The 17636-nt window shown below is 40.6% G+C and overlaps 1 protein-coding gene across 1 annotated transcript in view; it reads right to left on the minus strand.

Annotated features, from left to right (window-relative positions):
• Window positions 1-934: 934 nt before the first annotated feature.
• The window catches only part of PUDP (pseudouridine 5'-phosphatase), a 361799-nt gene continuing 345097 nt past the window's right edge, over window positions 935-17636 (minus strand). The window contains exon 6 of the transcript XR_009006644.1: window positions 935-1076. The gene's annotated coding sequence lies outside the window, so the exon portion shown is untranslated. The remainder of the gene's footprint in view (window positions 1077-17636) is intronic.

Below are 17636 nucleotides of genomic sequence, written 5' to 3' on the forward strand. Positions count from 1 at the left end.
ATCTCTCACTATCTTTTACAATACTGTTTCTAATATCTTCCCCCCACCAGAGTGGAAACTATAAATGCTCACTATTGATCTCCTTATTGAAAAACGGCATTATAACATGTCGCTTTAGAAGCTTGAATGCATCAGAGAAAAGCATGGACAGAATTTAAATTAGAGAAAACTGAAGGTAGCTGATTGGATTTTTAGTCTATTATAAAAAATAATAAACTTATTCATATGGACAGTTTTTCAAAGTCTTTCATCCTGTGCGGTCTCGAATCCACGGTGAAACGTGGGGTTAATTCTAAGGTCTGTCGGGGAAGGAATAAAGAGAATGGGGCACGTGGAGGCGGGGGGGTCTCATGAAAACCAATTCAATAAGAAATAATCTGATAAGTGAGGGGCGTAAATGTCTGGAAGGTGGCCTCACAGAGTCCTGAGTCCATTTAGTGATAAATGTCAACATCAGGACACTCCAGAGGGAAATAATTGCATTAGTCACTGCAAATAGACATAAAAGACTAGCCTTTCTTGGGTTTTGTTTTTGTTTGTTTTTTCTTTAGCGTTCATACCAAGAAGACGGTTAATGAGTTTCAGTGACTCTATTCGTTAAGAGTATAAAAAAAAAATATGTAGCAAATTACAAAGAAACATCTCCATTATCGAAATCAGCCTAGGGAGAATAGAGTGTATATACACACTGCCTCAGTCTCATGCACACGTTAGTTGGAAATCACTCTGCACACCGAGTGTCACACGTTTTTATGGGGACAGGAATGAACTGAAAATCAGGCAACATGTAAAACAGCCTCTGGAAAACCGTACATTGTACCCTTTTAATGCTGGCTAAAGCTAGAAGGGAAGAGAAAACTCCAGTGGGCAAAAAAAGAGAAAGAGATGGAAAAAAAATGAAGATAATATAAATCTCATAAAGATTTTGGTTTACCTTTGTCTTGCGATGAAAATGAGTTTCATTCAAATCCAATCCTTCAGTCTAGGATGTGGGTGTCTTGGATCAAGTGGCATCAAAAAGTCAATAAGCTTTTGGTTGATGTATGACGTACCGAAGAAAAGTGCACAAATCATACCTGTGTGGGAAAATGAATGACGGCACAGTGAACACGGACATGTCACCACCATCCAGGTCAAAAAATCAAGCATTGGGCTTCCCTGGTGGCGCAGTGGTTGAGAGTCTGCCTGCCGATGCAGGGGACACGGGTTCGAGCCCTGGTCTGGGAAGATCCCACATGCCGCGGAGCGACTAGGCCCGTGAGCCACAATTGCTGAGCCTGCGCGTCTGGAGCCTGTGCTCCGCAACAAGAGAGGCCGCGATAGTGAGAGGCCCGCGCACCGCGATGAAGAGTGGCCCCCGCTTGCCACAACTGGAGAAAGCCCTCACACAGAAACGAAGACCCAACACAGCCAAAAATAAATAAATTAATTAATTAAGTTCCTCTTTAAAAAAAAAGAAAAAAAAATCAACCATTACCTGCATCTGAGAAGCATCTTCCAGTGACCTCCCAATAATTACCACTCCCCATGCCAAAAAAATCACTGTTTCCTAAATTCTAATACCATAGATTCAATTTGCCTGTTTTTAAACTCTATATAAATGGAATCCTACAGTATTTATTACTCTGTCTAGCTTCTTTCATGTAACATTACAAGATGTATCTATGTTGTTGCATGGGGTGGTTCATTCAGTTTTTAGTTCTATGCAATATTCTTTTGTATGAATACACCTCAATTTATTCATTCATCCTACTGTTGATAAACATTTAGGTTCTTTCCTTTTCTTGGCTTTAATGAATAGTGATGCTGTGAAGATCCCTGGACAAAACTTTTGGTGCAGGTATGTACACATGTATGTTAAGAATGGAACCAGGTATATCTATGGTCAGTTTTCATAGATACTGCCAAACAATTTTCCAAAGGGTTGCACTAACTTATACGTCCTCCTACCCGCATTGTGAGTGAGTTCTAGTTGCTCTGTATCTTTGCCAACACTTCCTGATATCAGTCTGTCTGTGGTAGCCGTTTTGGTGGTTGGGCAGAGGTCTCTCATCCTGGTTTTAATGTAAATTTTCCTGACGTTCAATGAGGCGGAGTATTGTTTTCATGGGTGCATCAGGCATTTGGATGCCCAAAGTGTGAGGTGCTAGTTCAAACCTTTTGCTCTCTTTTGAACTGGGCTGTTAGTTGGGTTTCTTTTGTTTTTGTTTTTTTTTTACTTATTAATTTGTAGGAACACTTTCTATCTTGAGGATAGGACAATTTTGCTAGTTTAAAATGCTGTTGGGACTTTGCTGGTGGTCCAGTGCTTAAGACTTTGCCTTCCAACATAGGGGATGCGTGTTCAATCCCTAGTTGGGGAGCTAAGACCCCACATGCCTGGCAGCCAAAAAACCAAAACATAAAACAGAAGCAATACTGTAACAAATTCAATAAAGACTTTAAAATTGGTCCACGTCAAAAAAAAAAAAAACTTTAAAAAAGTAAATAACTAAATAAATAAAATGCTGTAAATATCATGTCATAAACCGTGGCTTCTCTTTTTACTCTTTTAATGGTGTCTTTTGCGATCAGAACACCTTGCCAGTTTATCGGTCTCTTCCTTTATCAGGAGCGTTTTGTGCCCCGTTAAGATAGCTTTGAGAATTGTGACGTGTCTGATGGCGGTCTGATTATTTGATCTCTTTGTTTGTTTGTTTCTCTTTGTTGTCAGCAGGATGGACTGTCTGAGAGAACTAGGCAGATGTTGCTGAAAGTGTAACTTCAATCAAACAGTATTTTGATTAAACTACAATGGTCCTCAACGCTTTATTTTTTTAATCAAATGAATCTTGTTTTCCCTTTGCCTTTAAACTAACCAAACTGAATTCCTTTCTCTTAAGGCTCTGTCCTGTAATAAAATTAAAATATACTTTACAAATAATTTAGTCACTGATAATTTAGTACAATCGAGTTATGAAATTCATGTCATTTTTCATTGTATTAGGAATATAAAATCAATGAAACAAAAATTTACTATGTACCTATTAAGGTAGAAAAAAAGGTATCAAAAGGAGAAGCTGGGGAAATGAATGGTAATTTTAGCCTACTTCAATAATGGGCAAATTGCAAAATCCTGCAACAGATTGCTAGGTGGAAAGGATGAAATTACTCATTCTATAGCAGCCTGAATAATATGAGTAAGAGCTATTAGAATAGTGAATAGAGCAACAATCCAATAACTACTGTTCGTTGTTAATACTGGCAAGTGAGTCCATGAATTGCCTTCTGGCTCCTGATGACTGCTTGGAAACTTTGCCTCTACAGGTGGACAAGTCCCTGATAAAGAGTCTGACACCAGCATACATTGTTCACACAAATAAAATCAGACAGGCATTTCGAAGAACGACGTTATTAACTTTAAAACACTTGGATTTATTTTAAACTGAGAATATTTCTTCTTCCTAGGTTTATATCACTCATATGGAAAATGAATCATGATTCTACATATATTCTATATATTTAATTTGGGCATCTCTTATACCACTTTTTTTCATAGACTGATTATTTTCATAGTTTTTTTTTTTTATTGAAATACAATATGGCTCTTTAATGAAGGAAAGATGAAGAGAAGTATTATATTCTTTATGTAATCAAAATGGATAAACCAAGCCAAAGAAAACATAAATTATTCAAGGTTATGACTACCTTTCGACAGCAGCCCTGGGTTCCATCCATGAAAGCATTAAATCTTCCAAAATGTGTGTGTGTGTGTGTGTGTGTGTGTGTGTTTTAATTGTGCTGCAAAAAATCTTAGGTTTTTGAAATAGTTTTCAGGTCAGATAAAAACTGACCAGTCCTTGCTCTGGCAAATAATAAAATCTGTAGCAAGGCTAAAGAAATTATTTGTGGTGAAAGGCAAAATAAATGTAGACATGGGATAAGAGATTTTTCTTCCTTCATCTATACTCAAACCTACAATTTACGTGAGAGTTTAATAAGGTTGGTGAGTGTTATGTTCATAGATGTGCTAAACCATGTAGGAGTGATACATGCCTCCCATTTAAGGCTTCATTTGCACCTGGACACTTTACTCTTCAGGACTAAAATGAACTTTATTCTCAACCTCACCAGTGAATGTTATTTTTTTTTTAAAAAAAAAAGGAGGGCAGGGGATACTGGCAGAGTAGGAACAGCAGAGGTGACAGAGATGAATTCTAGCATCAGAGTGGGTTTTAAATAAACAAAAGAGTGATGTGAGAGAGAAATGCAGGAGTGTATCTTATCTACGGCATCCTACTCTGGAGAAATTCCTTTGGTGTCAATATGTTTAGCTTTCAAAGAATCACATAGACTTAAATGTCAAGGGTTTTTTGTGTACCTACCCAATTCAAAATCTCTTTCAAGGTTGCTGGCAGACAGAGGCAATTTTCCAGGCAATCAGCTGGAATTTCCCACTTCGTTCTGAAGGAGAGGATAAAAATACTTGGAATCTGGGATGTCCTGCTCCAGTGGGTGCTCAAGTCTTCTCTCTGGAAACTCTGGTTTTCCAGTTTATTTCTTTTCACTTTGGGAATTTCTAAGCCAATGGATTGGAAATAAATAGAGAAAGGAGCATACGCTTCTTTCAGGAAGTAAAGCCATTGGGAAGAAGTGAATAAAAATCCTTGCACTTCGAGAAAGGGTCATGGCAGTGCGGCAAAGCCCAGTCTATGGGAGGGAACCTGCCCCTGGGGGCGGGAGGGAGCTGGATCTCTGCAGAGCTGGCTGCTGCCGCTCATGAGACAGGGCATAGGTGATCACCATGGGGACACATTACCCTGGGCATCAGGCAGGGACAGCCAGTAATATGGCTTTATATGAGTTGGGTAGCTTAGTTAGGAAAAGCTACCCAATATCTTCATCTTCAACCAACCAAGCAGTGTCCTTTGGAGGAACAATGTTTAACCCCAGTTATAAAATAAGAAGACATTAAGCATGACAATGGAAGACCAGGTTAATAAAACAGTGGATCTTGCCACAGAGAAGCAACAATGAAAAACAGACATACTCTTTGCTCAATAAATAGTGATGAAATACCTACTTGAAACAGGTGTCTTGTTTGATAGACATATTGATAAGTGCTTTCACTTACATCCTGGATCTCTAAAACCTAATTGTGCTTGAGTCCTGTTTATAAGAGTTTTAAAGAAAATTAATGTTGGGAGCTGAAAAGTGAATATGGCATTTTTCTCCATGCCCCAATACTTTCCTCTTTTTTAAAAATTTATTCATTTTATTTATTTATTTTTGGCTGCATAAGGTCTTCGTTGCTGCGCACGGGCTTTCTCTAGTTGCGGAGAGCGGGGGCTACTCTTCGTTGCGGTGCGCGGGCTTCTCACTTCGGTGGCTTCTCTTGTTGCAGAGCACGGTCTCTAGGCACGCGGGCTCAGTAGTTGTGGCTCACGGGCTTCAGTAGCTGTGGCTCGTGGGCTCTAGAGCGCGGGCTCAGTAGTTGTGGCGCATAGGCTTAGTTGCTCCGTGGCATGTGGGATCTTCCCGGACCAGGGCTCGAACCCGTGTGCCCTGCACTGGCAGGCGGATTCTTAACCACTGCGTCACCAGGGAAGGCCCCCCACCCCCGCAATACTTTTCTAAATAAACAACACCATGTGCATATGTTTCAGTTCCTGGTATTTTACTCTCTCCTGGAAATCTCTTCAGAGTGAAAACAATCTTTTAAAACTCAAAGGATAATGCTGTTTCTAAAACACCTACTCTGTGCCAGGAAACTGGTTATGCACTTCATCTCGTTTATTGATTATAGCTTCAGCATGATCCTGCATGGTGTGGATTGTTTATTGTGCTTTACAGAAGAGGAATCCAAAGAGGAGATGATTTAAGGTTTCTGAACTTCCAGGGAAGGACCTGAGAATCTGAAGTCCGTGGATCTTATTCCAAAAGCTCTTTCTTACTTATCTACCTGAAGCGGATTCACAAACGGGTGCTCAGTGAATGCACAGAGTAACTGCCGCAGGGGAACTTCCCTTCCCCTTGTTGACACAAACATAGGATTACGTTTCACGACGGTCACTAAACATCACGGTTCTCAAATGTGAACACGCACCAGAATCAGCTGCGGCCGGGTCCACAACGTTTTTCTGTAAAGAGCCACAGAATAAGTATTTCAGATCCTGCAGTCCATACAGCCTCTCTTGTAACTGTTCAGCTGTTGTAATGTTAAAGCAGCCATACATCATAAGACGTGACAGGGCGTGACTGTGTCCCCCTAAAAGCATACTCATGGACACAGAACTTCATACGGTTTCCATGCGTTGCAAAATATGATTCTTCCATGTGACATTAACATTTGAGATAAACATAAGGTTATTTTTTTCTTACCATTTTTTTAAAAAATAAAGAGATGGCTGATATAAATATAAGCCTTATGAGTATCAAGTAGATCATAAAAAATTCTGGGAGGGAGCAGAGAACTTAGAATTTTCTGTTATGGAAAACTGTCTTTCACAGTAGAATTTACAGTTTTTCCGTTACCAGTTTTGTTGTTGTTTCTTGGCATAATTAAGTACTTCAATGTAATTTTGTTATAATTACCAAAAAAAACATGATTCTTCTTTTGACTTTGTTTGTTTCCCCAACCATTTAAAAACAGAAAGACCAGTCTTAGTTTACGGCTGGAAAAAGGCAGATGGTGGTTCAGATCTGGACTTCTGGGCTTCGTTTGCAGACCCTGACCTAGGGGTCAAAACGGACCTTAGTTAAAACTGACCCATGGGCTTCCCTGGTGGCGCAGTGGTTGAGAGTCTGCCTGCTAATGCAGGGGACACGGGTTCGAGTCCTGGTCTGGGAAGATCCCACATGCCACGGAGCAGCTGGGCCCGTGAGCCACAGCTGCTGAGCCTGCGCGTCTGGAGCCTGTGCCCCGCGACGGGAGGGGCCGCGATAGAGAAAGGCCCGCGCACCGCGATGAAGAGCGGTCCCCGCACCGCGATGAAGAGTGGCCCCCGCTTGCCGCAACTGGAGAAAGCCCTCGCACGAACCGAAGACCCAACACAGCCAAAAATAAATAAATAAAAAAAAAAAAAAAAAAAAAACTGACCCTGACCTTAGTTAAAACTAAGATGCTGGGCTCCACCCCAGAGTTTCCCGTTCCTTAGGACCAGGAGCTGCCCTGAGAACGGCATTTCTAACAAGCTCTGTGGTAGGTCCCACCCTCAACTGAATGGTGCAGGAAGAGGAAGAAATCAAACGTGAGTCGCTTGTAGGTCAACCCTTGCTCAGAGCCGTGACGTTTCTGTATAATTTTCCCATGTGCCTGTGTCCCACACCTGCTTTCTTTAATCAGATCAGCTGCCTACATTTGAAAAGCGGGATATTTGCAGAAAAACACGAGCTTCTGACTATTCTTGAAAAATGCAGAAAACATTGTAGTGTTTTCTACGTCGAGGGCAATATTGACCCTTGATTTCTACATGGCAAACCTTGCAGTCAAGATGGCCCCATGAAACAGTGCTTACAGCTCTCCATGGTCTTTACGTAGTCTGTCACTCATGTCCTTACCTTTTCTGGCCCTGGGACCATTTGCCTTCACAATCCCTAAACTCCATGGATGGAGAAAGATTACTGTACCTTACATCAGAGGACTTAAATTTAAATAACACCTCCTGGGACGAAGTGAGAGAGTGGCATGCACATAGATACACTACCAACTGTAAAATAGATCGCTAGTGGGAAGCAGCCGCATAGCACAGGGAGATCAGCTCAGTGCTTTGTGACTACCGAGAGGGGTGGGATAGGGAGGGTGAGAGGGAGACACAAGAGGGAGGGGATATGGGGATATATGTATACGTACAGCTGATTCACTTTGTTATACAGCAGCAACTAACACACCACTGTAAAGCAATTATACTCCAATAAAGATGTTAAATAAATAAATAAATAAATAAATAAATAACACCTAATTTGTGTTGGGCACCTAGCCATACACTCTCTCTATATATATAGTATATTACACACACACACACACACACACCCCCATGTACGTATACACACACACACACATATATATGTATATGCATATATATGGTTAATGCATATATAATACTACATATAAAATCATATACAGGTAATTTCACTAATATATACATCGACCAGGGAGGTGGGCATAGCTACCTCCATTTTCTAGGTACACAAAGGGAATTACAAAGGTCATATAGATTGCCTAAGGGTACCCAGAAGGACAACTGAATACCAAATCTGTCTGCCCCTAAATGGTATGGCCTCTTCCCTATATACTAACCCTCTCTCTCCAAGAGCAGAGCAAAAGAAATATTTCCTGCAGCATATGCTCCCTACAAATATGAGGTGTGCCTCCCACCTGTTAAGCGTGGTGAAGAAAAAATAGAGCAGCGGATTATTTACCAGAAATAAATACCAAATTTTATAAATTTTGTATCATTATAGGCTCATGGTTTTTTAAAACATAGCAATAACTTGTCTAAAGAATGTTGTGCTTTGCAAATCTACTGTAATATATTTTATTCCCTGACACGCAATTGCATACCAATCAGTTTTGATTCTCTGTTCTTCACCAGGCGATATTTATTTGAAATATCTCTGATTTGGTTCTCCAAAGAACAAGCTGTGTGCTGAATAGGGGGATCAGACGCCTGTTTTTGCGGGTGATCAGCCATGCTATTTTGAATCACTATGGGAGACAGGTTCAAAGGTCAGACGTCAAAATCTTTTCAGAGATTCGTTAGTTTCCGCATAGCTAGCAAAAAGGAAGCGGCAGAAATCAGGCATTTGAAAGAGAGCTATAAATGTAGAGAAAAATGATCATGATTAGCGATTGTTTTCATCCATGGGGATGCTGTAAAGCTGTACCTAACATATGCTGCTTTATAGTACATGTATAGCGTGCAAACCAGTATGCTAGGTGTACTTTGTGTACGTGTGCGGGGGGTATGTATACACACATACAAATTCACACATAACAGTTATACGCATATATGTATGTATACATATATATATGACAGAATATATTTTAGATGCACTTATTTATAACATGTGGATTAAAACAGCTGTGATATAGATATCAATGCATATGTAATATACACTACCTATAACATATAATATATATCACAATTGTTTTAATCTATGTAAGTTATAAAAGTGCAAAGTTTGTAACATATATAAAACAGAGTATATGTACTATAAATGTTATGTATTTTTCATATGTATAACGCAGTATAACATATATTCTTATATTCTTATTCATATATAATAGTTGAACTGTTTTTATATATATATGTTTATACATATTACAAAGAGGATATTTTAACATTTAATAACATAGATTAAACAATTACGATACGTATCATGTTATATATATTGTATAAATTATATATGCATTGATATATATATTGCAGTTGGTTTAATTCTCATGTTATCAAAGTGCATCTGAAACGTACTCTCTGTAATATATATAAATATATATAACAGAGTATAACTGTTATGTATGAACACACACACACACACACACAGAGTTCACCTAACATATACTGTTTTGTAATCTGCATATATTACAAAGCAGCATATTTAGGTGCACTTTTATAGCATCATATGGATCAAAAACAAGTGCTAATCATGCTGATTTTTCTATAAATACCACACACACACACACACACACACACACACACACACAGAGATGTGTGTGGGTACATAAAACATTCCTATCAGAATTCATACAGATTATGAAAACCACAATCCTGGAAGTTGCTCTGTATTCAGAGATACTCAATAAATCACCAAGCATTGTATTTTACCCTTTATGATGCCTCAGCGTCTGTGTGTGTGTGCGTGTGTGCGTGTGTGCGTGTGTGCACCCCATCTCAGTAACCCTGAGAGCTGACCTCATGGCAGCAGGCAGGGGAATGCCTGTCTCTTCCCCCATATTTCACAGCTCCCAGCATTTCCCAGGGGCTGAGCTCTGTAAGCATGTAGTAAATGAACAGTCACGGTGCCCCCAGAAGGTGTTCCTCCAAGTTACGCACTTCCAGTGTGCAACCAACACACGAAAACTTGCACCAAAGTGTCTTCACCCCCCAATTCTGTCACTTTGATTTGAAATAAAAGGAGAAATTCTTTTATGTAAATATTTGGAATCTTTAAAGTGAAGATCATCAGCTGGAAGAAAAGCAAAGATGTGAACGGAAACGTAATAACTTTTCCAGTAGGATCCATGTGTCTATTTACCATCAACATTTCAATTTGTACAACACTTTTGCTGCCTTTGTGGAGACAGCTTACTTAGCCCCCATAGTTGGAGCTCAATTTCTTTCTGGACTTGACAGATCAAAAGGCATAGGATTTTTTCCCAGGAATCCTGGCATCTTTTACTGTTCACGCCATTCCAGCCTGTCATGTTTGTCAGTGAAAGAACAGGAAACTGCTTTGAGGAGTTGCGGAAGGAGGTGCATGTGACTTACAGTGTTAACACTTAGAATGAAGAGAATGGCCATATTTTAGATTCCACATATAAGTCATACCATGTGGTATTTGTCTTTGTCTTTCTGACTTACTTCACTTAGTATGATCACCTACTTCAATTTAAAAAAAGGACCTACTGTATGTATAGCACAGGGAACTCTACTCAGTACTCTGTAATAACCTATATGGGAAAAGAAACTGAAAAGGAATGGATATATGTATACGTATGTATAGCAGAATCACTTTACTGTACACCTGAAACTAACACAGCACTGTAAATCAACTATACTCCAATATAAAGTAAAAATTAAAAAAAAAGAATAAAGGGAATGCCAGGCGACAGTGGAGGCTGGAGATACATCCTGTTTCTCTGCTGGTTCAATTAAGAACATCGTGCAAAGTGCTTCCATGATTTAATGCAGTTTCTCTTTTATCTACTATTGGAGGAGTTTGTGTTTGTCTATGTATGGAAAGTATAAATTCTCTTTTTAGTTTTCAAGGTAGTAGAGGTACTTAGGTGCAGCGACAAATTACTGCGAATGGATTCTTTGTAGGTAAAGCATTATTAGAGTGATGGCCCAGAAGTGGTGAAAACAAAGATTTTGAAAATTCAAATAGGCTGACGTGGAGAAAACCACACATAATCAAATTCACAATGTCTAAGTAATGTATAATTAGGCTATATTTTCCCAGGACAAAAGCACTGAGTTTTGAAAAGGAAATATTAAACTTTTGCTTTAAACACAGAAATACTGAAAATAACTACGTTTTCATCTAAACCATGGTAAGCTTTTAATGACAGACATTTTTGTGCATTACAAGTCCAAAGGCCTTCAAGGAAAGTGCTTTTTTTTTTTCTCTTGGTGCTTTTAAACATGCTTGACAATTTGCACTTTGCTTGCAGACCTACCCTCCAGAATTCCACCAGCTTACTCCATCAAAGTGTTGCCAGTTTGGATCAGTATTATGAGAAACTGAGCCAAAGGCTCAATTTAGCATGCAAATCATTGCCTTGGTTACTTGACCCTGAGATGCCAAGAACAAAGCCAGTTGCTCAGCTGAATTTATTACATTTAAACTTATTATACAGTCTTAGCTTTTAATTTTCTTTCACCAAGATGAGCAACTTATTCACTCTGGCAAGTCCACAGAGCCTATATGCTTTCCCATCCCCTGGGCAGGTTTCCTGGTCTGTATCTTAAGGTATAAACAAAGTTCTCTTCATATGAATATGTAAAAGTTTTTTCACATTCATTATTTTATTTACAAGGTCACTGAGCTAACCTTGATTTTACTGCTGACGAAAGGTGAGCTGCAGAGATCAGGGCACCTGGACCTTGTCAGGCAGGTACAGCGTGTCAGGGCTGGACCCCAGGCCTATTTCTTTTGACCCCGATCCTACACCCCACGCTTGGTTCTCCTACACCCCACGCCTCTGACACGGTCAAAGGCCACGATGTTAGCATGCCATTGCCCATTGAATGAGTTTATCCCACTCTCTCCTTACATCAAATTCTGTCTCCATTCTGGATCAGACCTCAGCTCTACTCTTCATGGACTGATTTAGTACGTGTTCACCCAAAAGAACAACTAGCAGAGACACAGACGTACCATGTTTAGAAAATCTCTAGTTACGTAACCGCGATGGTTTGCAGAGGTGAACGATGCACATAGATAGCCACAGACGCCCTTGCATTTCTTCAGGGTCCTTTTAAAACTACATACCTGGCTCTGATATCCATAAGGGAATGAACAATCTGGAAAATCCCCACAGAAACACTGGGGCCCCAGGCAAGGTGAGATGGGTGCATACCATTTGAGATCTGTCTCCCAAAACAGGTGGGGTGACTAGGGAAGATGAGGAAAGGTTAAACACTTGTTGGCTCCTCTGAACACCTGGGGTCCACACATTTGGGGGGGGAGATATTCTCAAGTTCATCACCGTGCGCAGGAATTTGAGGAATTCAATAGGTGGACACATTACGTTCCATGCTTCTCAAACTTTCCTGTTCCTTGAGTCTCCTGGAGATTTTACCACAAGGCGCATTTGGATTCAGTAGGTCTTGGGCAGAGGCTGAGAGCATCTCTGATGATCTCTCTCCTTGACGCCAGTATCCTTGACCTTTGGACCATACTTTCTGTGGAAGACTGTCCTACAGGGCCCTCAACAGCAGTGTCTGGAGGGAAATGCCAACAGACTGACATCCAAAACGGGAAGATGCCCGGGGACTTTCCAATGATCCAGCATCAAGTGTTAATAACATCAGTGAATGTGGTTGTGAATTACGGCAAAATGCTTTCATAGTCAATGCTCGTTTCAAGCTCAAAATGTCTTTGTGAAATCAATAAGACAAACATTATTTCTTCTTCTTATTTTCAAAAAAAAAAAAAAAAACCCAAACAAACACCTAAAGAATAGTTAAGTAGATGGAGAGCCATCATACCATAGGTTAGTGTCTCCTGTACTCTTAGCGTTAATTTTGGGATTTGTCCTTAGATGGTTTTCTGTCCCCATAAGCCTAGTCACAATTTCCCCCCATCTACAGAAATAAGTGTGATGGACCCTGATGAAGCAGACTTACTTGTTAACTCAAAACCAAAAATAGGGGTTTAGCTAGAAATTCCCCTCAGGAAAAAAAAAAAAAAAAAGTTTTTCCAGCAAAGAGCGATTATTATATTTGTTTCGGGACCCCAGCAAGTCATGCACACCTCAAAAGCAGCATCGGAATCCCCTGTCACTGAGAGAGCAGTTATGTGCTACGGCTGTAAAGTATGAACTTGTTATTTCGCTTGTGTTACCCAGGACTTCACTGCTGGACGGACAGAGAAAGAAGCAGAAAATTCCCCTTATTGCATAAGCATGGTCCCCTTCTGAGGGCTACCTAGCACTCCTTTCTTCTGCGTCAAAGAGGCATAGCTATTTTCAACTTCAGGAGGGAGGAATGGGTCAAGAAAAGGGAAGCTAAGGAGAAAAAGCTGGAATAATGAGCCCCTGTGCCCTTGTGACTTACATAATCTAGCAAAGGGAGCTCATTGGGAACCAGAGAAATGGAGTGGAGGCAAAGCTGGCGAAAGTAGGTTTCCAAGAATCAGGAGTTTTAAACACACTGGCACTCACGGCTCTTCTTTGAGCTATGTGCTATTTCTAAACGGCATGGCTGAGCGATTCTGAGATTTCTTTGGTCCACAAAGTGGTAGAATATATATAACATGCCGTGCAGTCTTTCTCAGTATCTCTGTGTCCCTCTCTCTTTGGGAGAGGGCAGATTCTGGCCTAGGAACAAATTAAAGATGAGAAGTTGATACTGATGCTTTAATGGCACTGAAGCCTGAGGAAGCAAATCTTTCTTAACTGAAAAAATTCAAAATAGCAGGGAAAACTGGTGTAGTGGAAACACATTGTACTGGAAGTCAGGAAACGAAAGTTATTTTTCAGGTTCTTTTACTTAATCACTCTTGGGTAAGGTCTTAGGCTTTGCAGACACTCGTGATAGAAATAAGTCATCCATTGAGAGTCAGGGCCCAAGCATTCCCATAATCATTTTACATATATAAGCATGTAAGTATATTGTGGGGAGCCCAAGCTTTGGAACTGATAGATGGATAGATGGACGGATACATAGATATGATAGATAGCTAGGTAGGTAGACGTGATAGATGGATGGATGGATGGATGGATTGATAGATACAAAGACAGATCAGAATATGCACCCCCAAATATGCCACTTTGGCGTAAGAATTATTTTAAGATGAAAGCAACTGAGAAGTAGCAGGTACAGGAAGAACTCTCTGCCCTTCCCCCTTCTGCCTAAAAGAAGGGCATACATCTCCCTTTGAGAAGGGGACATAAATTTCCATCTGTAAAGGTGCAGTCCTCTCCCATACCGAGGAGGTGACTGACTCTTATTTGCATAACAAGCCTTGCTAAAGAGCCCTTAACCACCTTAACTAGCAACAGAACTACCAACAACTACCACTCCTAGTCCTCTTCCCACACTTCACCACCCCCAGGAGCCCAACCACCTTTCCCTTTGTCTGCTCACTTCTCCGTAATCTATCACCTTCCACTAAAATGGTACACGAAGCCCACCCACCACCTGTGTAATCGCTTCTTTGGGTTTTTCTTTCTTTCTGTGAAGCCCCTGTCAACTACAAATTGGCACTTGCCATCTACCTCTACAAGGATTAAATCTTGAGCCGCTGCAGCTGCTGACCTTCAACACCCCCTGAAAGGAGCTCAGGGAGGAGACCCAGAATGAGGCCCTCTGTGCTCTGGGAAAAACTGGCAGAACACGTCCTCAGATAGTTAGATATTTTCAGGAGCGGATTTTATGAGCCCAATGCCTGCATCTCCTCGTGTCTAGAAAAGCACTAAAATCCTTCATGGTGACATCTGCTCCTTGTGACTAGCAGAAACATTCTCCAAAAAAATATGTGCTTGGGGACTTCCCTGGTGGTGCAGTGGTTAAGAATCCGCCTGCCAAGGCAGGGGACACGGGTTCAAGCCCTGGTCTGGGAAGACCCCACATGCCGCGGAGCAACTAAGCCCGTGCACCACAACTACTGAGCCTGTGCTCTAGAGCCCGCGAGCCACAACTACTGAGCCCACGTGCTGCAACTACTGAAGCCCGCACGCCTAGAGCCCGTGCTCCACAGCAAGAGAAGCCACCGCAAAGAGAAGCCCGCACACCGCAGTGAAGAGTAGCCCCCGCTCGCCGCAACTAGAGAAAGCCCGTGCCCAGCAACGAAGACCTAGCACAGCCAAAAATAAATAAATAAATTAATTAAAGAAAAATATGTGCTTGATTGAATGTACTCCCCCTTCACCAAAATCACATATATACTGACCTTCACCCCCACCTCTTTGGAGCAGTTGCTCAGAGCTAGCTGAGATGCTGTCTCCTGGGCTATAGTTCTCATTTTGCCCCAAATAAAACTTAACTCACAACTCTCACGTTGTGCATTTAAGTCAGCACCCCCATGCACATGAAAACATTAACATCGATAAAGAAATATGTCTTTCTCCTGTTCATCTGTCTTTTGTCAGTTTAATTCACAAGCCTCAATAAACAGATTGTAAGAGAGCAGAGGAAAAAGTTTTTTTCCCTCCCACACAGTTGGGGGTCGGGGGAGAGAGAGAGAGAAAGAGAGGGAGAGAAGCACGGATGGATGGATGGATGGATGATACTTATTACGAGAGGCAGACAGATATAGACAGAGGAGTGATAAATAGAAAGAGTTCAAGTTCTGTTTTCTGCAAAGGGTTATTTTAAAGACTAAATAAGATAATCTATATCCATTATTACCTACCATACAAAATTTAGTACTATTTTTTATGGTATTTACATTATTAATCCTGAATAAAAATCTTCACTTATGAAAACTTTTTTTCTTAGGCAAAAAGCTTTGAGTAGTGAATACAACGACAAAGCACTGGGAAGTGAAGGCATTTTTCGATTGTTTTTAATATTCAGCTAGAAATGTAACTATTGAGGAGAAACCAAATTCCTGTTAACTGTTATAAATGAAGGCTCCCTTTCAGGCCTTCAACCCCAAATTCTGCTTCCTGCATGGTTTAGATGTCAATGCCGGTCATCTTTAAGAAGAGTCTCTGTTCAATCAACTTGGCATCTCCAAGACTCCACATTTCAAGCACAAGACCAGGCACTAAGCTTGTCTGTAACGAAACTCAACAAGGATGAATCTCTGGACCAGCCATTAAAAGTATCTGGCACTAGTTCTCTTTCAGGGCCACCCTGAACCAACAATCACTTTTGGAAAATGTCTCTACATTCTTTGTATCTCAAACTTCTCTACACCCAATATGTTGCATTACCACTGCCCCAAATTGAGACATTATGAATGTAACAAGATTCAGTTACTGTATGTTATGTTCTTCTACAACAAAGAGAGAACCGAGTCAGCCTGGGGGCATGTACTTGCACCCCTATTCCATCCCAGGCTATCATGCCATCGCAGAGCACCAATTCTGGTCATTTCATATCCCTTGCTCCAAGGATGATGGGTCCATATTGGGCCAATGAGTCACAGAAAGAGATTTGCTGGATAGGGTTCCTGGGAAACAGAGGCCAGTCACTCTTTCTTCACCAGGATGTAGATGGGGAAACTCTGGTTGCTATTGGCAACTGCCTACGGCCATGATGAAGCTGATGCTCTAAAGGAAGTAATGGAGGGACTTCCCTGGCGGTCCAGTGGTTAAGACTCCATGTTTCCACTGCAGGGGGCACGGGTTCGAGCCCGGACTGGGGAACTAAGATCCCGCGTGCCACTTGGCATGGCCAAAAAAAATAAATTAGTTAAATAAAAAATAAAACAGAAGAAGTAATGGAAGGGCCTGAACCCTGATGACACAGTCGAGCTGTGGAAGCAAACTTTTCTGAGGCCTGCTCTTCCCTGGACTTGTGTTGGACGAGACAGTGGCCCTGGCTGTTTAAACCAGGTTGAGTAGGTGTGTCCGTTCTTTGCAGCTTGTAGCCTCCCTGTGCATATTTATTATTAAAGTATCTTCACTTGCTGAGTTAACCTTTACTGAGCATCTACTATACGACTGGAACTTTAGGGTAGTAAGACGCACAATGCACAGTTGCTGCTAAGATCTTACTATGTTATTCATCCCAAGCTCATTTGTTGGAACTGCAAATGGTTCATTAGAAGAGTTGCTCCTTTGCAATTTAAACATCTTCCCAAAGAGGCAAAATATTTTTCTCCTTAATTTAGTTGAAAATGTATCAATGCATGTTATTTTATGTCCAATAGAGTTAATTAGTTAATTTCTATAGTCCAATAAAATTATCCAAGGTAGTTTTCTAAGTATCTTTTTTCAGTGAGTTTTCATTGGTGCCTTTATTTTTTCTTTCATCTCAAGATGGACTCAGAAACAACAGGAGCTAAAAGTATCAATGTGTATAAATATCTATGCTGAATTCTTAATGAAATAAGCTATAATAACCACAGGATAATCCCATCTTTTTAATACATGTAACATATATAGAAAGATATTTTTATGTACGTATACATATACAGCTGTATGCTTTTGCATTTGCTCTTATCTTCACAGTAACAGATCGTGTGCAGAATAATCTGTTAATTAAATCTGGGGGCTTTAAACGAACCTGTAGTATTTGATTTTTTTTTCACAGAAGCAT

The sequence above is a fragment of the Balaenoptera acutorostrata genome, chromosome X, assembly GCF_949987535.1.
Source record: "Balaenoptera acutorostrata chromosome X, mBalAcu1.1, whole genome shotgun sequence".
In the NCBI taxonomy this organism is placed as follows: domain Eukaryota; kingdom Metazoa; phylum Chordata; class Mammalia; order Artiodactyla; family Balaenopteridae; genus Balaenoptera; species Balaenoptera acutorostrata.